Source organism: Triticum dicoccoides, chromosome 2A, assembly GCF_002162155.2.
Source record: "Triticum dicoccoides isolate Atlit2015 ecotype Zavitan chromosome 2A, WEW_v2.0, whole genome shotgun sequence".
NCBI classification, from domain to species: domain Eukaryota; kingdom Viridiplantae; phylum Streptophyta; class Magnoliopsida; order Poales; family Poaceae; genus Triticum; species Triticum dicoccoides.
In genome coordinates this window covers 591,213,047-591,237,644 of record NC_041382.1, presented here as the reverse complement: position 1 = coordinate 591,237,644, position 24,598 = coordinate 591,213,047, and the positions used below count along the sequence as shown (strand labels likewise).

The 24,598-nt window shown below is 45.2% G+C and overlaps 1 non-coding gene across 1 annotated transcript; it reads right to left on the bottom strand.

Annotated features, from left to right (window-relative positions):
- Window positions 1-4,943: 4,943 nt before the first annotated feature.
- TRNAS-GGA lies at window positions 4,944-5,030 on the bottom strand. The gene has a single exon. It is a non-coding gene; the product is annotated as a tRNA-Ser (tRNA).
- Window positions 5,031-24,598: the final 19,568 nt, after the last annotated feature.

The window sequence follows — 24,598 nt, the reverse complement described above, 5'->3', positions numbered from 1 at the left end:
GATATAGGCTCTAGGCACTTGTAGGAGTAGTTGCTATCAATTTTATTGAGTTTGGCTCACTTTTATTTTGAGGTTACTAAAACTTTCAGAAATTTTTCAGAGGAATAAATATGTTTAGGAAAATGTACCAAGGTGTTTTTTCAAGGAAGCAAGGACCCAGGCTTGCAATGCGTGATGCTGATGATGAGCCACCAAGAAATGCTCCAGTGCGTCCTTGTGAATGTCCTTCAGAGGACTTCATGGATCGAGCGAGTATTAAGGAAGAATTTTATGCATATTTGCGTAACGCTGATCTTGTGGGCTTCGAGGAAGAAAAATGCCGTCAGTACCACTAACTCACTAGTTCCTTTGTGAGGAGGTTTGAATTTTCATCTTCACGCAATTCTCCAATTGTCCGGTTCGATCTTTATGAAAAATCTTATACGATGGACTTATAGGATTTTACCACTGCTTGCAAACTTCCACAATGGGGTAGTGTTAGGGAACCTCGCAAATATGAATTTAGAGATTTTCTTGCTAGTATAATTGTGGGGGAATCTAGAGATATAACACAAGCTACCATAGGGAGCATTCACTTTCCTGCTATACATTATTTTGCTCCCTTCATAGGTAGATGTATTAATGGTAAAGATGAGGCATGTCACATGTGTGTCCCTGACCTCAGTATTCTTAGGAGTGCTATATTAGGAGATAAATCTTATAATTTAGGAGCCATTGTTGCATGTAGGTTGCATCTTAATAAATTTAATGGATATTTCTTTGGTGGAATTTATGCAACCCGCATAGCTAATTTTCTGGGTATAACCATACGTGAGGATGATATTGAGTTTCCTCCTGCTTATTTAGATTATGAGGCTATGGTTCATCATCAGTTTATTGAGAGGAACGATGAGTTCCTCCAGTAATAACTAATGTTTGACAGATGACGCACCTGTCACGTCGCTCTCCCTGCTTCTACTTTCTTTGACTTTCAGGCAAAAGGGAGATATTTCATAACCAGGGAGGAGGCGGAAGAGTATAAGAGGAGAGCTGAGATAGCTCGCCTCCAAGGTGCAGCCCATGATGCAATGACTGCTGCATCTCAGTACGACCCCAACTACAACTTTGGATATCAGCCAGGCCAACCGTAGCCATAGACCAACTTAGGCCAAAAGCCTAAGCTTGGGGGAGTACGTATTTCCCACTGACATTACATTCATGTTTACACACTCATTGCTAGATGTCGGTGCTCATACTTTTTCATTGTATCATCCATGCTAGTTTATTTTCCTTTTCATGCTTTCTTCTTGTGTGTTTAATAAATCTTAAGAAAAACCAAAAAAATTAGTTGTAGCTTTTTATTAGTTTACTTTCCATGCTTGTAGTAGTAATTAAAACGAAACCCAAAAAGATTTCATGTTCTTCTTTTGCTTGTTGGGAGTTTTCCCGTGTAAATAGTTTAATTTCTTTTCTTTTCTTTGGGGGTCGATAGGAGAAGACCATAATAAAATTGTTGAAGTGGCTCTAATATGCATTATTGTTGATCTGACAAAAGATCCCATATTGTCTTGTCTTCTCCTGTTTATTGAATGCTCGCAGATTCCACCTTAGTCCAATGCACGTGCACTATTATTATTATTATTATTATTATTATTATTATTATTATTATTATTATCCACATCGTTCGATCGTGCAAGTGAAAGGCAATTATGACGGTATATTATGGACTGACTGAGATGAGAAAAGCTGCTATGAACTCGACCTCTTTTGTTTTTTAAAATATGATTAGTTCATTGTGCCTGATTCAGCCTATTATGAATAAACATGTTTGCAATGACAACTAGAGATCATAGTTTCTTGTGCCATACTTGATTAGCTAGGAGCTTATAATGGTTTACCTTGCGTGCCAACATGCTATCAAAATGGTTGTGATGTGGTATGATAGGGTGGTATCCTCCTCTGAATGATTTAAGTGACTTGACTTGGCACATGTTCACTCATGTAGTTGAAACAAAATCAACATAGCCTTCACGATATTTATGTTCATGGTGGATTATATCCTACTCATGCTTGCATTCAGTGTTGATTAATTTTAATGCATGTTCATGACTGTTGTCGCTCTCTAGCTGGTCGCTTCCTAGTATTTTGCTAGCCTTCACCTGTACTAAGTGGGAATACTGCTTGTGCATCCAATCCCATAAACCCCAAAGTTATTCCACATGAGTCCACTATACCTTCCTATATGCGGTATCTACATGTCGTTCCAAGTAAATTTGTATGTGCCAAACTCTAAACCTTCAAATAAATATCCTGTTTTGTATGCTCAAATAGCTCATGTATCAACTAGGGTTGTCCGTATCTTCCATGTTAGGCGGGTTATTCTCAAGAGGAGTGGACTCCGCTCCTCACTCACGAGAAAGTGGCTGGTCACCGAGATGCCCAGTCCCATGCTTTGTGCAAACTAAATCAAAATAATTGCAAAACAAAACTCCCCTGGGACTATTGCTAGTTGGAGGCACTCGTTGTTTCGAGCAAGCCATGGATTGATGCTTGTTGGTGGAGGGAGAGTATAAACTTTACCATTCTGTTTGGGAACCGCCTATAATGTGTGTAGCATGGAAGATATCGCTATATCTTGGTTGTTATGTTGACAATGAAAGTATACCGCTCAAAATATTATTCATCTCTATTTCAAAACCGAGCTTTGGCACCTCTACAAATCCCTACTTCCCTCTGCGAAGGGCCTATCTATTTACTTTCATGTTGAGTCATCATCCTCTTATTAAAAAGCACCAGTTGGAGAGCACCACTGTCATTTGCATTCATTACTGTTAGTTTACATTGAGTATGACTTGACTGGATCTCTTTTACCATGAATTACATTGTCTAGTCATTCCTTGATCTTTAAAGCTGCTCTGCATTTATGTTTTGCGGTCTCAAAAAGGGCTAGCGAGAAACCATCTTGTAATATCATATTATGATTGTTTTGAGAAAGTGTTGTCATCCGAGATTTATTATTATTGCTCGCTAGTCGATTATGCCATTGATATGAGTAAACATGAGACCTATGCGTTATTGTGAATGTGGTTAGTCATAATCTTTGCTGAAAACTTGAATGTTGGCTTTACATATTTACAACAACAAGAGCAAACAGAGTTTGTAAAAGTTTTTCTTTATGACTTTCAGTTTATCAACTAAATTGCTTGAGGACAAGCAAAGGTTTAAGCTTGGGGGAGTTGATACATCTTCGTCGTATCTACTTTTCCAAACACTTTTGCCCTTGTTTTGGACTCTAACTTGCATGATTTGAATGGAACTAACCCGGACTAACGCTGTTTTCAGCAGAATTGCCATGGTGTTATTTATGTGCAGAACAAAAGTTCTTGGAATGACCTGAAACTTCACGGAACATCTATTCGGAAATAATAAAAAAATCCTTGCAAAAGATGAAGACCAGGGGTGTCGGCATTCTGGGAACGGGGGTCCACAGACTTGCCTGCCTGTGGCCTGCGGCGTGGCTCAAAGGGGGGCCCAGCGCGGCCCATCTTCACCAACACAAACCCAAGACCCTTGTGAGGGGCCAAGCCTCGCGGGGCGGACGACGCGGAGCTTCCTTAGGCACGGCCTCATCAGGCTGGCTCACTAGGAGGCGGAGAGACCAAGGCGGGGTACCTCACGAGGTGCTCGTGACGCAAGCCATGACGACCAAGGGCGCCAGGCGGGTGCCAGCCCACGCAGTGTCCTCCTTTCCTCTTTGGTGCAAAGGGGGCAAGCTCAGCCACGGAGTACCGAGGCATCAGGCAAAGGTTGCCATTTCGGTGCAACAAGACCAAGACCAGGAGGACTGCAAGACGGAGGTGATCGTGGAGCCCAAGACAGCGTCACCACCAGAGCTTTGTGCAGGCGAAGACTACTTTTGTCAGGATAGCTGGTACTAGCTGTCCCCTTTCAAATTAGCCCGCCATTGTTGGCTCCCTTCCCGCTCGATATTTGGGAAGAGGACCAGGGCCTCTATAAATAGGACCAGCCACCCGCAGGGTGAAGAAAGGGAAGGATCAGGGGGCAGAGAGAGAGAGAGAGAGAGAGAGAGAGAGAGAGAGAGAGAGAGAAGGGTGACTGAACTCCTCCCAGCGGTTCATCCCCCCAGCCAAGAACAGACCCTCGCGAGGCTGTTCTTCCTTGTATTGTTCATCATCATCAGCCCAAGAGGCAATCCACCACACCACACACTGGAGTAGGGTATTACACCACAACGGTGGCCTGAACCAGTATAAACCTTGTGTCCCTCGTGTTATTCTTTCCATAGCTTAGACCTTAGCGAGGCGGAGGGATGCAGGTAGGTAGGAGGCGAAATCTCCACGCGCACCCGAGTGTTCGAACCTCAAGGGTCTGCCGGAACCCGAAATCCGACATTTGGCGCGCCAGGCAGGGGTGCGCCGGGATTCGTCTTCCACCACCCCGTTCTCCTCCGACCATCACGCCCATGTCTGACGCTCGTCGGGCCCGCGCCGAGCGCCGGGCCGCCATCGCTTCCCGCGTCGCCCAGATGGCTCCTGTCGGCGGGCGTCCTCGTCATTCCCCGTCACCTGCCGTCAACGCCGCCACCGGCCCGGCGGGGGACGAGCAGCAAGCATCGTCTCAGCATCCGTCCGTGCGGCAAGACGTCCGCACCGCAACTCCCTCGCTCACCCCAGCTGGTTCTTCGTCCCGCGCGCTTCGCGCGCCCATTGAGGCTCGGGCTGCGCTCATCGCGGCAAATGAGCTCCTGTGCTACCGCCCCGTCGAGGACGTCTACGAAGAATGGCTCGACCGCGTCGCCGAGCTCGTCCACGCCGCAGGGGGCTCTCCTGCACCGTCTGTTCCGCTGCACCACACCCCGCCCATAAGATATTATATTATTGCTGGAAAAAATTGTTATTTGATTTGATACATTGTGATCCTTAACGTTGATGAATTAAGAAAAACGGAAAGAGAGGGATTCGAACCCTCGGTAAACAAAAGTCTACATAGCAGTTCCAATGCTACGCCTTGAACCGCTCGGCCATCTCTCCTACATAACTTATTATGGAAAATAAACTAAGTGAATAGCGAGTTTTCTTATTCCAGCAGTACAGGTACAACCGCAACCACTCGGGGGTTCCATAGTTCTATTGGAAAAATTCCTTTTGATCTAAGTGGAAGGATACAGGATTTTTTACTAGATATTGCGCTCGCTATAAAATAAAAGTTTTAATTTGGGTTTTCCCGCAAGTAAAGAAAAAGAAAATGGAAGAATTCTTCTTATTGCATAATAAAATAAAGAAACCTTAGAATTCCGTTTGCATAAGATACGCTACACCATACTATCGAAATCAAAAATAGGGTATGAGACAATTAATAACTTTGAAAACACGAAATAGTTGATAACATAAGTTGTTGTTCAGAAATAGGAAAGTGGAATGAAATCCAGTCTTAGTCAAATATTTCATATCTCTTCGTGTCCAAGCAGAAGGAAAAGGATACAATTTGAGCTGAGCGGAAAATCCATATCTCTCTTATCCATTTAAAGCATATGGATTTAGAGTAGAGCATATGGATCAATCTATTTATAATTATAAGAACCGAATGTGTTTGTTTTTATGTTATTTTGTGAAGGAATGAAAACAATTCTATATAGAATGGGTTGGGAATTATGCCTAGATCCCGTGTAAATGGAAATTTCATTGATAAGACCTCCTCAATTGTAGCCAATATTTTATTGCGAATAATTCCGACAACCTTAGGAGAAAAAAAGGCATTTACTTATTATAGAGATGGTGCAATTTAACTCTTTTTTTTGCTTTTTTTAGCCCTACCTATACCTCAGTCTTACGAAAAAGAGAGGGGGTTGGCATAGAGAGAACCAAATTTGTAAAGCAAAAAAACCCACGCTTCGGGAAGGTGAGGCGAACTAACAATTCCTTCCGTCATGTATCCTTGATTGAATATTATGAATTAGAGAAATTTACATGCTTTCTGATTCCATTCGCGAGGAGCTGGATGAGAAGAAACTCTCATGTCTAGTTTTGCAGTAGAGATGGAACTAAGAAAGAGAACCATCGACTATAACCCCAAAAGAACCAGATTTCGCAAACAACATAGAGGAAGAATGAAAGGAAAATCCTGCCGAGGCAATCGTATTTGTTTTGGTAGATATGCTCTTCAAGCAGTTGAACCCGCTTGGATCACGGCGAGATAGATAGAAGCAGGACGAAGAGCAATAACACGATATGCACGTCGTGGTGGAAAAATATGGGTACATATATTTCCCGACAAACCGGTTACCCTAAGACCCACGGAAACACGTATGGGCTCGGGAGGTACTTGTGGATTCAAAAGCTCAAGAAAAGCATCACCCTATGTTGGTCAAAGAACAGCAGTAGATGCTATTCATACAGTAGGTTTGCAACGAGCAGAAGTTATGGTAAAGGGCGCTGGTAGTGGAAGAGATGCCGCATTACGAGCCATTGCTAAAAGTGGTGTGCGATTAAGTTGTATACGCGATGTAACACCTATGCCGCATAATGGATGTCGACCGCCTAAAAAAAGACGTCTGTAAAAGAATTAACCCGCTTTCAACTTTCATTTCAAGAGAAATAAACGATTCAATGATAAAATAATAATACTAGTCTATTATGGTTCGAGAGGAGGTAGCAGGATCCACTCAAACACTACAGTGGAAGTGTGTTGAATCAAGAGTAGATAGTAAGCGCCTTTATTATGGTCGTTTCATTCTGTCCCCGCTTAGAAAAGGTCAAGCGGACACCGTCGGTATTGCCTTGCGAAGAGCTTTAGTTGGAGAAATAGAAGGAACATGTATCACACGTGCAAAATTTGGGAGCGTGCCGCACGAGTATTCTACAATAGCAGGTATTGAAGAATCCGTACAAGAAATTTTATTTCGTGATGACTCGTATGCTTGCGACAATAATGACAAAATTTTTTGAATTCTAATTGTCCGGGTGTATTGTGGCGATTCTTTTGAGTACTATATCTAGAAATCCCCGTCGATTCCTCATTGGCACCTTTTCGAACACAACTGATGCATTCCAAAATAACTCTGATTCTAACATCTTTTCCCTTGGCCATGAACCTCCTTTTCTTTTTGGATTGACTTAACTTAATTCTTCTACTTATTCTTTTATTCTTCTATTTTGAATCCGAAGAAGAAGAATAAAATTCATTAGAATAATTTTTTTATTCTTTAATTAAGTAATAAAAAATAGAGAAATAATTAAAGAATACAATCCTTGTCGAATTAGCAAAGATTTTGGTTCGAAATCCTTTCATTTAATTAGCCAGCCCTGCCTTTTCTATGCTCTGATTTCTGAGGCCTTATTTAGCTTGGGTACCCCTTTAAATTGAATTTCTATTTTCAAAAATGGGGTTTACCAAATTTTTAATGACTCTGAGGTTCAACCCAATCCATCTTTTCTTTCTTTTTCCTTCCGATACTAAAAAAAGATTGAAAAGGATCAAATTTTGTCATATCACGAAGAAATCTATCCCTCCTATAGCAATAACTAGAATTAAAAAAGGGAATGACAAAGCATCTGGGAATAAACGATTAATTTCTATCAATAAACCTGCTAAAGCACCAAACCATAGAGTACTTAGCACGGGTGCTACAGAGAGATATGTTTTTATATCCCGCATTGAAAATCCTCCTTCCTTGTTGGAATACATATATGATCATAAACTCTTGCCCAAGATTGTTATGCTATATATAAAATGAACCATATCGACGAAATTTTCCTATCCCTAAAAAAGAAAAAGATGACCCTTCTTCTTATATATTACCAAGGAAAAGTAATCCTTCTTTTATAGGCGAAATTATATTGGATTTTACATGTATATAATTCCTTAATTATATGAGATCAAAAGAAGAAATGACACGAGGGTTCTATATATAGATAGAGAAAGAAAGAAGAAGAAAATTATGATGTGGAAAAGAAGACAGGAATTGTGTATACCAACTATCAAGGAATTCCTAAAGTTTTGGGTGGAATGGGAATTGCTATTCTTTCTACTTCTCAAGGAATAATGACAGATCGAGAAGCTCGACTAAACAGAATTGGGGGAGAAGTGGAAATGAAGGAATCCGGAGTAATTAATGAAAAAAATATTGAGGAATCAAAGGTAGCTCTAGTCTATGGCTAAATGAATGAACCACCGGGAGCTCGTATGAGAGTTGGTTTAACTGCCCTAACTATGGCGGAATATTTCCGAGATGTTAATAAGCAAGACGTGCTTTTATTTATCGATAATATCTTTCGTTTTGTTCAAGCAGGATCAGAGGTATCCGCTTTATTAGGGAGAATGCCCTCCGCAGTGGGTTATCAACCTACTCTTAGTACAGAAATGGGTTCTTTGCAAGAAAGAATTGCTTCTACTAAAAAGGGATCTATAACTTCGATTCAAGCAGTTTATGTACCTGCAGACGATTTGACCGACCCTGCCCCTGCCACAACATTTGCACATTTGGATGCTACTACCGTACTTTCGAGAGGATTAGCTTTCTAGCAATTGCCAATAAATCGAGGCTTTTTACCAACTTGATGGTAAGAAATCCCGGGACCTAGAAATTCATTTCGTACAATTGAACCTTTTCAAACTGTTTCTTTTTGAGAACCAAAAAAACTTGTGCCAAAATAACGGATGCGAAGAAGAACAAAAGGCCTTGGACACGTAATGGATCCTGAAGCACGATTTCTGCGTCCCCCTGACCAAAACCTCCCACATTAGGATTGCTTGTTAATGGTTGATCAAGCTTGATGGATTCCCCCTCTGAAACAAGAAGTTCTGGTCCGGGAGGTATAATATCAATCACTTGGCGTCCATCTGATGCATCAACTATGGATATTTCATACCCCCCCTTTTCTTTACGTAGTATTTTTCTTACTATACCTGTTGACGTAGCATTATAGACTGTATTGTTACTCTTGCTACCATCAGGATAGATCTGTCCTCTTCCTCGGTTTCCCCCTACATAGTCGAAAAATATCTTAAGATTCTTATGATATAATTAAGTATATCTATTATAAGGAATATTGACTATTGTATTGTATTTTTTATTTTTAGTTTGAAAAATATTCTGTAAAAAAATGAAAGGATAATAAGAAAATTCCAAAAAAGGAGAACTAATTAAAAAGATTTTATTTTGATTTTCCCATCCTCATGGCCTTTCTATCTTTCTAATCTAATTTGAAATTGGATTCAAAAGAAAGCGGTTAGAATTTACTTCCTGCATACATACTTCTCTAGAAGCGCATACAATAATGCGTGGTAAAGGCGGAAAAATAGTATATTCAATCAAAATCAAAGGGCAAATTATCTTACCTACTATAGATCCCCTACTACCCTCTTAGCGTGGACGATTTCTTTCTCGTTCAATGCCCTTTTTCAATGGTCTCGAAGAGAGAAATTTCCCATTTTTATCTATGGAGTCACAGTCACAACCGAGGTCGTGGTAAATCCATGAATTTGATTCGATTTATTTTTCTTATACTATTTGTTTTTCTTATACTATAGAAATAGAAATAAATTGTTTTTCTTATACTATAGAAAGAAATAAACCTTTGAATTCAGCATTATTCCAAGACTCCTATTTCAAAGTCTATCTTTTAAGGGAAAATGCAAATAAAAGTAACCCTTCTTTTCCCATTCCCTCTCTATTGCATGGGTGGAAGAACTAAAATAATAGAGGATTCTGAAAAAAATGGACCTTCGAAATCCAATTTTATGTGTAGCGCAAAGGAGTTGCGATTTCTTCTTATTCCTATAGAACATCTAGTAACAAGAATATGAAATCGTAAATAGCAAAAAATTCTTGTCTTGCGCGGTCTAAGTCTAAGGAAATAAAAAACATTCGCTTATACAATTTCATCTACATCGAATTTATATATCAGAATAGCGGATAGAGGCATCATTAAAGGAGTCAGGTCTACTTACTTTATGCTTCTTTCCAATTTTATGGTGGATTTGATAAGAACCCTTTTTTAGCAAACTCTTGCTTCGATTTTATGGGGTACCTTTCAAGTGTACAAAAAAGTTCTTTGTTAGTAAGGAATCAAATGCTGGAGAATTCATTTCTAATAGATACTCGAATGAAAAAATTCGATACCATAGTCCCCGCTACTCTCCTCATAGGATACTTATCAAAAGCTCAATTTTGTACTAGATCGGGGCATGCTATTAGTAAACCCATTTGGACAGATTTATCAGATTGGGATATTCTTGATCAATTTGGTCGGATATGTAGAAACTATCTTGCTAGGTTCAGTTGTCATAGCTGTTCGGAATCCACAAACCATCCCGACCGACGGTCAGAATTTTTTTGAATATGTCCTTGAGTTTATTCGAGACTTGAGCAAAACTCAGATTGGAGAAGAATATGGTCCCTGGGTTCCCTTTATTGGAACTATGTTCCTTTTTATTTTTGTTTCGAATTGGTCGGGTGCTCTTTTACCTTGGAAAATTATAGAGTTACCCCATGGGGAATTAGCAGCGCCCATGAATGATATAAATACTACTGTTGCTTTAGCTTTACTCACATCAGCGGCATATTTTTATGCTGGTCTTAGCAAAAAAGGATTGAGCTATCTTGCCTGGGGGAAAAGTGACATCCAGCACGGGTCCAATAATTTGATCGATACGACCTGTACTTTTTTCTTCAATTGTGGAAACCCTGGGTGGAGAAGTAGTAGGATTGGTTCTCATAATTATCACATAATTAAAAAAAAGGAATTTGTCGAAATTTTTCTTTTTTAATTGTTGAATAATGCCAAATCAAATAAAAAAAATCCAAAAGGAAAAAGGAAATGAATTAGTTAATTCAATAAGAGAGAAAAGGGGAACAGGACTTGATTTCGTTGCCCAAGCAAATCCGATTCAATCGTTTACTCATGGAATGAGTCCATTGGAAAGTTCAATCAATCTTTTTTTCATATACATTTTTCCTTTTGTGGAGGATCTGTGCCTACTCTACTTTCCTATCTAGGACTTCGATATACAAAATATATACTACTGTGAAGCATAGATTGCTGTCAACAAAGAATTTTATTAGTATTTAGTTAGGTATTTGCATTCAAAATAAGAAAAGAGAACTATTAAGAACTTGTAAAATAAGGATTAGGAATTAATTTGGGTTGCGCTATATCTATCAAAGAGTATACAATAATTATGGATTTGGTAAATCAAATCCATGGTTTAATAACGAACCGTGTTAACTCGGGCGATGAAGCTCCGGTGGCGCCCCGGCCGCCTCCTCCTCAGGAAGGCGCCATGGCTCCAAGGCGCGTGGCCCCTGGATGGAACCTGCTCTGTCAGGTGCCAGCGCGGCAAGAGCAGAGCTGCCAAGAAGTCCCTCGCCCGCAAGAAGCTGCCCGGGCGCTCCCTGCTCTAGCACATCGCGACCATGCTCCTGCTCTCGCGCGTCAAGACCCCGCTGCTCCCAGCTGCAGCGCGTGGGGACATGCAAGACCAAGCTCTCCGTCACCCAAGGCCTCCCGTGGCCACAACAGACTGCCGCGCCTTCACCGCCGAGCTACGCAGTGTCTCGTGGCCCGGCAAGTTCAAGCCAGACCTGCCTCCTCGCTACGACGGCACGGCTAACCCTGCGGAGTTCCTCCAGCTCTACGAGGTGGGCATCGAAGCTGCCAACGGAGACGAGAAGGTCATGGCGAACTGGTTCCCCATGGCGCTCAAGGACGGGGCCCGCACCTGGCTCCTGAACCTGGCTCCAGGCACAATCTCCTCTTGGGACGAGATGCGCACCCGCTTCATCGCCAACTTCCAAGGTACTCGCGACCGGCCACTCGCCGTGAGCGACATGCGCCGCATCAAGCAACAGCCCGAGGAGACCCCGCAGAAGTACATCCAGCATTTCAATAACGCACGCCTCAAGATTCCCAAGGTGACTGAGGAGGTCATCATCTCAGCCTTCTCCGACGGCGTGCGCGACGTCAAGATGAAGGAGGTGCTGGCGATGCATGAAGACCTATGCACTTCCTTGGAGCTGTTCAACCTGGCAACCAAGTGTGCCAGGGCCGAGGAAGGGCATCTCTCCCTCCTCGAGCTGCCTGCCGCAGACACAGAAGAGAAGAAGCCCAAGGCCAAGGATGTGAAGCGCAAGGGGGCTGCCGTGCTCGCGGCAGAACCAGACACCAAGCGGGGCAGAGATCAGCCCGAACCTTCCAAGGGCAGCCGGTACTATGTGTACAACGACCTCCACACCCACAACACCAACGAATGTCAAGAGCTCCGAGCCGTGCGAGAAGGAAGGATCGGCCGTCGCCCTAACTGCGGTGACCGGGGCTACGGTCGAGGAGGAGGAAGGAACGCAGGACGCTGGGAAGACCGTGGCCCGCGCCAAGGGTGGCGCGATCAACCTCGCGAGGATCGCTTGCGAGACCCACCTCGCGAGGGATACTAGAGGGATCAGCCTCGAGAGGATCGCCCGCAAGGCAACGCAGGCGTCCCTTCGCTGCCGCCGCAGCCAAGGAGAAACGAGGACCACCACCAAGACGAGGGGGCTGGGGGCTTCCAGGAGCCGCGCGCGATCGCCTGCATCCTGGTCGGGGCTCAAGCCCCAGCCTCTCAACGCATCTTCAAGCAGTTGGCCCGCGAAGTGAACGTAGTCCTCCCCAGGCTCGAAGCCACGCGCCCTCTCAGGTGGTCGGCGTGCGCCATCACGTTCAGCTCAGCAGATCAGCTCAAGTGCGCGGCTACAGCCGGAGTCCTCCCGATGCTTTGTTCCCCAATCGTCAGCAACGTGGTGGTCACCAAGACCCTCATCGATGGCGGGGCAGGGCTCAACGTCCTGTCCGTGGAAACATTCAACAATCTCCAAGTGCCCTACAGCCAGCTTCAGCCAACCAAGCCTTTCTCCGATATCACCGACGGCTCCATGGTCCCGATTGGGCAGGTCCGCCTCCCTGTCACCTTCGGGGCACACGACAACTACCGCACCGAGCTCATCGACTTCGACATTGCTCACATTCGCCTGCCGTACAACGCCATCCTTGGGTACCCAGCGCTGGCCAAGTTCATGGCTGTAACTCGCCACGGCTACAACGTCCTTAAGATGCCAGGAAGTGGCGGAGTCATCACAGTGCCCTATGAAGAGAAGGACGCGATGTGTTCCCTGGAACGAGCCTTTCAGGCCGCGTCACTGGAAGACCCGGATCGCAGAAGCAGGAGGCCTCCCGAGACCGCCCCTAAGAAGAAGAAGACATCGTCCGGCCCGACCACTCAGGAGGCAAGCCCCTCTGGGCCCGTGCCTGCCTAGGGGGAACCTCCTTCCATCGCATAGGAAAGCGCGCCTGGCGCTCTCGTCAGGCAGGGCTCGGGGCTCTCCCCTGGAGGGCCACCGACCTAGCTAGGGTCACGAGGGAGGCGCTTGGGCACCACATGGAGGCGTGTTTTGAAGCACGTTTCCCTTAAGAAGGAGCAAGGCAAGGAGATCCAGACCCTCAGGAGTTCGTCAGCAAGGCCATTCAGGAGCTACAGGAGTTAAGAGTCATGAAAGGCGGCCGCCGCCTACCAGCAGTGGCTCCCCATCCAGGCGAGGATGGTGGGCTGCACATCTGCATCGACATACCAGGGCTCAACCGAGTCGCCTCTCTGGAGCGCCTCTGGCCCTCGCGAGTGGGGCGCTGCGGAGGTCCACCCCACAGCTACGTTCGCATGCCTTACGGCTTGCCGAACGCGGCTGCCACGTACCAGCACCTCATGAGGGGCATCACGGAGGCACGAGAGGCCAGGCGTTCCGCAGTCCTGGCGGGGATGGAGATGGTCCGCGAGGAGCCGCCAGCGCCTCCGGAGCTTCCCGAGGCCCCTGGGCCTAGGGGCTCGTGAGGATCGGCTTCCGCAGCCCACCGAGTCTGCTACACCAACGCTCCTTCGTCCTCAACGTCATCAGGTGACATCTTTAGAGTTTTATTTCCAGCTGGGAGTGCCCTCCCAGGGCTGCATTATTCCCAGGCCACGTGGGTCCGTCCCTGCGGCGTGTATCCCTTTTTATTTCATGTTGTTAACTTACCTTGTTGGGGGCGCCCCTCGGGCTGCATGATCCCCAAGTCGCTCGGGCCAAACCCAATGATGTCCGCCTTCCCAGCTTCTATTTAAATGAATCCACTCCTCCGCGGCTATTGTGCTTGACCTAGTTGCCCGCTCAACTGATGGAACTGCTCCCAAATGGCACGACGCTTGCGCATGGATCCATCCCTGCAACGCCGACAAACCTGAATGGCTGAGCTCTGGATGCGGCAGCCCCGCATGGCGCCACCTCGTCAAAGCCTTCAGTGCCTCATTACCCCTTGGAAGCAACCAACAGCTAACTGTCAATTGTCATGGCAACCCCCTTGTTTTTTCTATGATGGACCTACAGGACCTCCTAAAGGAGCTGCGTCAAGCGAGGCCCTTGCGGTGTCTCCTTCACTCTCGTCCGCGCGAACCGCTTGCACATTAAAGGGGGGGTGCCTGAGCATCGCGACTCAGGGCTCCTACTGGCTCTCCAGCCCTCACCCTCTGGCCTTGTCCACGGCATCGCGACCTGGCATACTAGCGACGGCTGAGACTCGCTCGGGGGCCGGGACCCGAGGACGTAGAGCAAAAAGGGGAGCAAAGGCGAGAGGGGAGGGACACGCGAGGACCTCACCAAGCAACCTCATGCCTGCCGATGCACAGACCCGGCGACACACCAGAAAGCGGCCCCTGATTCTCGAGATAAGTCACCACCCGGAAGCACCAGCTACCGTGGCATCATCCCCGCACCTAATGCAATCCCATGTTAGCGACGCCGCTCTCCTTTCTCACGGAATGACGGCTGCTTGAGCGCCAAAGGCGACCTCCTGAGCATCGCGACTCAGTGGCTCTTACCGGACTCCGGGTCGCTCACCTCCTGGCCTTGACCACGGCATCGCGACCTGGCATACCAGCGACGGCTGAAGCCGCCTTGGTACTGGGACCTGTCGGCGCAGAGCACCAAGCCCTCGTGAGGTTCGAAAGGGAGGACTGAGCTAAAATGGAATGAGTAACTCGCACAATTCTACGACAAGGGTTATATTAACAAAATAGGATCACAGGCACCTTACAAATCCCCACGGGACGCGTCTTTGATTCCTCGCAGGGAACAGATCCTAAAGGGACACAAACTACGCGCGTCCCTGCAAAAGACGCCATCATTAACAGTGGGCCGACAAGCACCGATGCCAACCCCATCTAGATCAGAGTCGGCGGCGGCCTGACGAGCCCGCCCTGCTCCAGGAGCGGCGCCGGCTCGGGGGCTCGTAGCTATCATCGCTCATCTCCGGAGTCACGAAGAGCTCGCCGGAGTCACTAGAACCTCCGATGCCTTCACCGGCTGAGGAGCCGCCAAGGGAGCGGTTGGCGGGCCCAGTCCTTGTCGCGGCAGGGTCCTGGCCACCTCTCCCGGGGCAGCAATCCAGCCGGCGCCCGCTCGCATCAAAGACCTTGAAGAACATCACCGAAGCACCGTCATACTCCAAGTGGATCGCAAGGGCGCCTCTTGTCCTGCAAACCCGGGCGATCTCGCTCCAGCCCCGAGTCATGAAGACCTCGCCGGGGGAAACGACCGCGACCTCTGCCTCGGTCGCGAGGGTGCTGCAGCCGGCGTGCTGCAGCCAAAACTCCAGGAGTTCTTCCTGCGGGATGATGGAGGCGAAGAAGGGAGGAAGGCGAATCCAAGACTGAGGAGGCATGGCGACGTGGAGCACGAACTCTCAGGAGGAGCCCTCGGTGTGGACCCCAGGGGGGACGACCCACACCTTCGTGACTCGTCGGTGCCGACAGCGGCGCCGCCCGTGGCGATCAGCATTAGCTCCTTCAGGGCCCTCTATGTAGGCATACAAGGGAAGCGGGAACCCCGGCGGCGCCCACTCGCACCAAGGCCTCGACACCACCTGATGGGCCCCCTTGTCCGGGCCACGGAGGACGAGCCGTTTCTTCGGTGGGAGCGGGTCTGGTTCCTCTCGGCGAGCCTTTCCCTTCTCTGCCATCGAGAACTGGCGGATCGGAGCCATCGCAACAAGACGGAGCAAGGACCGGGAAGAAGGAGAAGCAAGGAGGGATGGACTGGAAGGGCACGCGTTGTTCCATACTTATGGCCGGCGAAGGCCAACCGCCGACCTCCACGATTGCAGGTAATCATGACCCACTTTGCATGCAGGGACTTGTCCAGTCCGTGCAGTTGCCGAGGCGCCATGGGGAAGTGGAGGCACCCACATCCAATCAACCGCCATGCGGCGCCCAAGGCCGCAGGCTGTTAGGGCCCGCGGCGCTTCGCTCTTGCCCTTCCACCTCCATGCATGGCCAAGTCCAGGCACGCCTTGGGCCCAGGGGTTACTGTCGGTGTTCTGGGAACGGGGGTCCCCAGACTTGCCTGCCTGCGGCCTGCGGCGTGGCTCAAAGGGGGGGCCCAGCGCGCCATCTTCACCAACACAAACCCAAGACCATCGTGAGGGGCCAAGCCTCGCGGGGCGGACGACGCAGAGCTTCCTCAGGCACGACCTCATCAGGCTGGCTCACGAGGAGGCGGAGATACCAAGGCGGGGTACCTTACGAGGTGCTCGTGACGCAAGCCATGATGACCAAGGGCGCCAGGCGGGTGCCAGCCCGCGTAGTGTCCTCCTTTCCTCTTTGATGCAAAGGGGGCAAGCGCAGCCGCGGAGTACCAAGGCATCAGGCAAAGGTTTCCATTTCGGTGCAACAAGACCAAGACCAGGAGGACTGCAAGAAGGAGGTCATCGTGGAGCCCAAGACGGCGTCACCACCAGAGCTTTGTGCAGGCGAAGACTACTTTTGTCAGGATAGCTGGTACTAGCTGTCCCCTTTCAAATTAGCCCGCCATTGTTGGCTCCCTTCCCGCTCGATATTTGGGAAGAGGACCAGGGCCTCTATAAATAGGACCAACCACCCGCAGGGTGAAGAAAGGGAAGGATTAGGGGGCAGAGAGAGAGAGAGAGAGAGAGAGAGAGAGAGAGAGAGAGAGAGAGAGAGGGAGAGAGAGAGAAGGGTGACTGAACTCCTCCCAGCGGTTCATCCCCCTAGCCAAGAACAGACCCTCGCGAGGCTGTTCTTCCTTGTATTGTTCATCATCATCAGCCCAAGAGGCAATCCACCAAACCACACACTGGAGTAGGGTATTACACCACAACGGTGGCCCGAACCAGTATAAACCTTGTGTCCCTCGTGTTATTCTTTCCATAGCTTAGACCTTAGCGAGGCAGAGGGGTGCAGGTAGGTAGGAGGCGAAATCTCTGCGTGCACCCCAGTGTTCGAACCTCAAGGGTCTGCCGGAACCCGAAATCTGATAAGGAGGCCCACCACCTGTCCACAAGGGTGGGGGCGCGCCTGCCCCCCTACCTCGTGGGCCCCTTGGAGCTCCTCCGGCCTCAACTCCAACTCTATATATTTGGTTTCGGAGAGAAAAAAATCAGAGATAAGAAATCATCGTGTCTTACAATACAGAGCCGCCACCGAGCCCTAAAACCTCTCGGGAGGGCTAATCTGGAGTCCGTCCGGGGCTCCAGAGAGGGGAATCCGTCGCCATCGTCATCATCAACCATCCTCCATCACCAATTTCATGATGCTCACCGCCGTGTGTGAGTAATTCCATCGTAGGCTTGCTGGACAGTGATGGGTTGGATGAGATCTATCATGTAATCGAGTTAGTTTTGTTAGGGTTTGATCCCTAGTATCCACTATGTTCTGAGATTGATGTTGCTATGACTTTGCTATGCTTAATGCTTGTCACTAGGGCCCAGGTGCCATGATTTCAGATCTAAACCTATTATGTTTTCATCAATATATGAGAGTTCTTGATCCTATCTTGCAAGTCTATAGTCACCTATTATGTGTTATGATCCGTTAACCCCGAAGTGACAATAATCGAGATACTTACCGGTGATGACCATAGTTTGAGGAGTTCATATATTCACTATGTGCTAATGCTTTGTTCCGGTACTCTATTAAAAGGAGGCCTTAATATCCCTTAGTTTCCGCTAGGACCCCGCTGCCATGGGACGGTAGGACAAAAGATGTCATGCAAGTTCTTTTCCATAAGCACGTATGACTATATTCAGAATACATGCCTACATTACATTGATTAATTGGAGCTAGTTATGTGTCACCCTATGTTATGATTCTTACATGATGAACTGAATCCGGCATAATTGTCCATCACCGATCCAATGCCTACGAGCTTTTCACATATTGATCTTCGCTTATTTACTTTTCCATTGCTATTGCTATCATCACCACAAAATACCAAAAACATTACTTTTGCTACTGTTACCTTTTGCTACCATTAACACTACTATCATATTACTTTACTACTAAATAATTTGCTACAGATATTAAGTTTCCAGGTGTGGTTGAATTGACAACTCAGCTGCTAATACTTGAGAATATTCTTTTGCTCCCATTGTGTCCAATCAATAAATTTGGGTTGAATACTCTACCCTCGAAAATTGTTGCGATCCCCTATACTTGTGGGTTATCACTCACTGGTTCACCTCGCCGAGGCCATCATCGACCCCTACTACAGAGACATGAAGGATTCTTGCAACAAGGACAAGTGTGCCTGGCACTTAGCCTGGATGGAGAAACTCGACAAAGCTCACGTCGAGTATGCGGCCAAGGAGGCATACACGAGCTACGACATGTATAGGAGGATTGTTGAGATGAGGAAGTGCCTCCTTCCCCAAAACAGCGAGGGATCTAGCCGGAAGCAGAGCAATGGCAAGCGTCATCACAACAATAAGTAGATGATTAGATCCTCGTTTCTCCAAGTTTAGTATGCATGTAATTTCTTACTTTGGTGTGTGTAAATGTTATGTGTGTAGTCACTTGTGTAATTGTATGCTTAATTTGGTTTTGCAATGCTGTCTAAGTATATATGTTGATGATCTGTAGACAGAGCAAATCACATCGCAGACGGACTAAACAATGGAACCCGTCGGTGATGATTTCATCAAGCACTGACAATTGTATACCAGCAATCATTTGCTCACAACACACACGACTTGTTAACATGAACCGTCTGTGTTGTTATCGGTCTTCCCACACGTTTCTGATTACCGATCTGTTTGTCGCGTATCACACACATCTTGTTAAGTCGACTCGTTTCTGTTCTCTTGTCTCAACGCAAATAGTTCATCCAAGTGAACTGTATGCCGTATATCGCACACACCTTCATCTGGCTGCCCGTTTCTGTTGTTCCGCCTCATCACAAACAGTTTATCTGAGTGAACTGTATGTCGTATATCGCACACGCCTTCATCTCGCTGCTTGTTTCTTTTGTTCTACCTCATCGCAAACAGTTAATTTTGCTGAACCATATGCCCTGCATCGCACACGCAACTAAAATCTAAACTATATTTGATGTATCCTTAATCACAAACATTTTGCATAGTTTTTTACGGTTATTTTACATCACCGTTTGTGATTAATGCATTGCACATAGTTTCTACAAAGGGTCTTTGATCGTAATGTCGCGTTAGCAGCATCCTATAGTAGTGCAACTACAAGATGTAATTAACAGTACTGGTCACCCATAGGTACCAATCTAAGGTTCCGGTATGAAGATTGAACAGAAGATATGAACTAGGGTTTGAGAGGAGATGGTGTTGTTGAAGATGTTGATGAAGATTGGCCTCCCAAAGATGAGAGGGTTGTTGGTGATGATGATGGCATCGATTTCCGCCTCCGGGAGGGAACCGGTGGAATCACTCTACCGGAGGGCAAAAGTGGTCTTGTCCAAGTTCCACCTCGAGACGTCGGTGTTCCGTCCCGAAAGTCCTCCCCCTATTTTTTCTAGATCAAAATGACTTATATACCAGAATATGGGAAACGGAGGTGGGCCGGGCTGGCCACAACCCTCCAGGGCACGCCTGGGGGGCCTGGCGTGCCCTGGTGTCTTGTGGTCACCAGGTGGCCCCCCTCCGGTAGTTATTTGCTCCAGTATTTTTTATATATTCCAAAATAATTCTTCGTAATTTTTAGCTCATTTGGAGAAGTGCGGAATAGGTATCTCTCATGTAGCTTTTTCAGGTCTAGAATTCCGGATGCCAGCATTCTCCCTCTTTGTGTAAACCTTGCATATTATGAGAGAAAAGGCATTATAATTACTCCATAAAGCATTATTATGCATGAAAACATTATAAATAACCATAGGAAATCATGATGCAAAATGGATGTATAACCTCCCCTAAGCTTAGACCTCGCTTTTCCTCAAGCGAAAGCCGACATCGAAAAACATGTCCACATGGTTTGAGAGAGAGGTGTCGATAAAAACAAAATACGGACATAGTAGAATCATATTTATTATTGTAATAGCAAAAAACTTTATCATATAACTTCTCATGAACAAGTAACAATTCATCACAACATCGAAGTAAAAAGCATAAACTCTATCGAAAGCCAACAAACTATGTTCTCAGTCAACTTTGCAACTACAATTCATCATATTTCAGGAAGGGTCTCGTGTTGGAGCCTTTTGGCAAGTCCACATACTCAACCACCTTTTAATCTTCTATGATTGCTAACACTCACAGCATACCCATGAGCAAAAAGTTTCAACTAGACACATAGAAAGATAGGGGATTATAGTTTCACCTCCCAGCATATTCACCTCAATGGTAATGCCAACAATAATAACTCATGCTCACTCATATCCAACTGGATATACGTGCCTAGATCTTTCCTCACCACATGATGCTTGCAAAAAGAGAAAATAAAAAGGAATAGGGAAGAATACTTTGACTCTTGCATAAAAGTAATACATAAAAGTAAAATATAGGCCCTTTGCAGAGGGAAGCAGAGGTTGTCATGTGCTTTTTAGTTTGTATTCCAAATCCCATAATGCAGAAGAATGTCACATTATATTTCCCCTTATGATAGAAACCTTTATTATGCGGTCCGTCGCTTTTATTACTTTGCCATCACAAGTTCGTACATCACTCAATTTTCTCTTACACTAATTAATCAAACACATTTAGAAGCAATTTTTATTGCCTTATTGCACCGATGACAACTTACTTGAAGGATCTTACTCAATCCATAGGTAGGTATGGTGGACTCTCAGAACATGGATTTGGATATAGGGTTTTTGGATGCACAAGTAGTATCTCTACTTTGTGCGAAATTTTTGGCTAGCAAAGATATTGGGTTGGCACCATGTGTTGAAGGATCTATGGCAATATAACTTCTATGTGAATATGAACAAACATAATCCATTACATTGTCTTCCTTGTCCAACGTCAAGAATTTTGACATATAATAATTAATGGGAGCTCACAATCATAAAAGATGTCCAAGATAGTATATTTGCCTGTGAATCTTCTCTTCCCTTATTAATTCTTTTCATGAGTTGCATCATTGACCAATGCTATGTTTCTCATCTTCCAATAAATTTTACCACTTATACTTTTCCTTATGTGGTGTCGTTACTTACCATAATATTAGCATATGATCTTTTTCATTTATTTGATTGCAACAAAAAGGTAAAGAAACAAAAACTCAAACTAAACTTCATTATATAACTCTCACTCGATTACATAGATAGATAGATCACGAAACTAATACTCAAAGATAGATCACACTAAACTTTATTCAACTAAATCACGAAGCTAAGTATCGAACTAAAATAGGCAAAGGTAACAAGAGTGATGGTGATACGATACCGGAGCACCTCCCCCAAGCTTGGCACAAGCCGAGGGGAGTGCCCATACCCGTGTACTCAAGTCTCCTTTGGTGGGGTAGATGATGAAGGTGGTGATGATGAGGTAGTGGGTTTGTCCTCTAGCTTCCGGGGCAAGGGCTCACCATTAAAAGATGATGCACGAGTCTCCCGAGTCCTACAACTGGCAGCTAAACTCATACCTTTAAATCTTGCTTCATACTCAAAAACTTGGTTTTGAAGATCATAGATTTGGCTTTGTAGAAAATTGATTCGCTCGTTGAAGGTGAAGACGATGTCCTTCATGGACCGGCCATCCACCATGTGGGCACGGGTGAATTCCATGATCATGGAGTGATTGGCGCTGAGTCCACGCTCCACAATCCCTTGACACTTGAAGATATCTTGTTCCACCGCCTTGAGCCTGGCCTCCACGCTCCCCATCTTCTTGGGCTCCTAAACATCCCGGATGTGGAGCACCCCCTCATGCTTCTCAATGTCTTGAGGGTGCTTCATCACCCCCGACAAGTACGGGTTCATGAACTTCTCTAAGAACTTGTCCTTGGAGGAACTTGGTGGAGCCATGGCGGTCTAGATCTAACATAAAAACAATACGAAACAAGAACAGAAGATTTCTACATGATGTGGTGGTCAAATCATCAGGGGGTATATATAAAGATTTTTTTATCTTGGGAAACAATAATATGGAAGGAAATTGGAGTCGGGAAGGTGCCCGAGGAGGGCACAACCCACCAGGGCACGCCAGGGAAGGCAGGCGCGCACTGGTGAATCGTGCTCACCTCGGTTTCTTTCCTGGTTATTTCTTATTTTCCTATTTTTTCTAATATTCCAAAGCTGATAGAAAATATTTTAGCGGATTTTTCAAAGTCCGTTTACTTATGGTATCACGTACCTCCTCTTTTTAGGGTTCTGGAGTGTTCTAGAAGGTTTCTTTTATGTGTTCCTCTAGTGCCATGGTTTGAATAATATTGCTTTCAACATTAATAGGCGTACCTGAAATATAGTGTTTAATTCTTTGCCCATTGACCACCTTCAGGTTAGTAGCTTCAGCATTATTAATCTTAATAGCACCAGAGGGATAAACTTCTTCGATAATATAGGGTCCTTCCCATTTGGAGAGACGCTTTCCTGCAAAACATCTAAAACAAGAGTTGTACAAAAGAACATATTCTCCAACTTTGAACTCCCGCTTTTGGATTCTTTTGTCATGCCATATTTTAACTTTTTCTTTGAATAATTTGGCATTTTCATAAGCTTGGGTTCTCCATTCATCCAGTGAGCTAATATCAAATAACCTCTTTTCACCGGCAAGCTTGAAGTCATAGTTGAGTTCTTTAATTGCCCAATATGCTTTATGTTCTAACTCAAGAGGCAAATGACAATCTTTTCCATAAACCATTTTGTCTGGAGACATACCCATAGGATTTTTATCAGTTGTTCTATAGGCCCAAAGTGCATCATCCAATTTCTTAGACCAATTCTTTCAGGACCTATCGACAGTTTTTTCTAATATTAATTTTATTTCTCTATTGCTAAGTTCTACTTGACCACTATATTGAGGATGATAGGGTAATGCGATTCTATGGTTAACATCATATTTAGTAAGCATTTTACGAAAAGCACCATGAATAAAGTGTGAACTACCACCAGTCATTAAATATCTAGGGACTACAAACCTTGGGAAAATAACTTCTTTAAGCCTTTTAATGTAAGTGTTGTGATCAGCACTACTAGTTGGAATAGCTTCTACCCACTTAGTAACATAATCAACATCAACCAAAATATGTGTATACCCATTAGAGGAAGGAAAAGGTCCCATATAACGAAAACCCCAAACATCAAATGGTTTAACAACAAGTGAATAATTCATAGGCATTTCTTGATGCTTACCGATATTACCAATTCTTTGACATTCATCACAAGACAAGACAAACTTACATGCATCCTTCAATAGAGTAGGCCAGTAAAAACCAGATTGTAATACCTTGTGCATAGTTTTATCTCCCGCATGATGTCCTCCATAAGCTTCGGAGTGACATTTTTGTAGGATTTGTTCCTGTTCATGCTTAGGTACACAACGTCTAATAATACCATCTACTCCTTTATAAAGATGTGGGTCATCCCAAAAGTAATGTCTTAAATCATAGTAGATTTTTTTCTTTTGTTGGTATGTGAAACTAGGTGGTATATATTTAGCAACAATGTAATTAGCGTGGTCAGCATACCAAGGAGTATTATGAGAAAAATTTATTGCAGCTAGTTGTTCATCAGGAAAACTATCATCAATAGGTAGTGGGTCATCAAGACCATTTTCTAACCTTGACAAGTTATTAGCTACGGGATTCTCAGCTCCTTTCCTCTCAGTGATGTGTAAGTAAAATTCTTGCAACAAGAGAACCCACCTAATGAGTCTAGGTTTAGCATCTTTCTTTTCCATATGATATTTTATAGTAGCATGATCAGTGTGAACAATGACTGCTAAAAATTCTTTTTCAGTAGTCGCATAATTTCTTTGGACGTTGTCTAGAGTTTTGCTAGCATAATGGATAACATTTAATTTATTATTAACTCTTTGTCCTAGAACAACACCAACAACGTAGTCAGTAGCATCATACATAATTTCAAAAGGCAAGTTCCAATCAGGTGGTTGAAAATAGGTGTAGAAGTTAAGGTTTTCTTAGGTGTTTCAAAGGCTTCTACACAATCATCATCAAAACAAATGGAACATCCTTTTGTAAAATATTAGTAAGAGGTCTAGAAATTTTAGAGAATTATTTAATAAACCTCCTATAGAAACCAGCATGACCGAGGAAACTACGAATACCTTTGATATCTTTAGGACATATCATCTTCTCAATTGCATCAACTTTAGCTTTATCC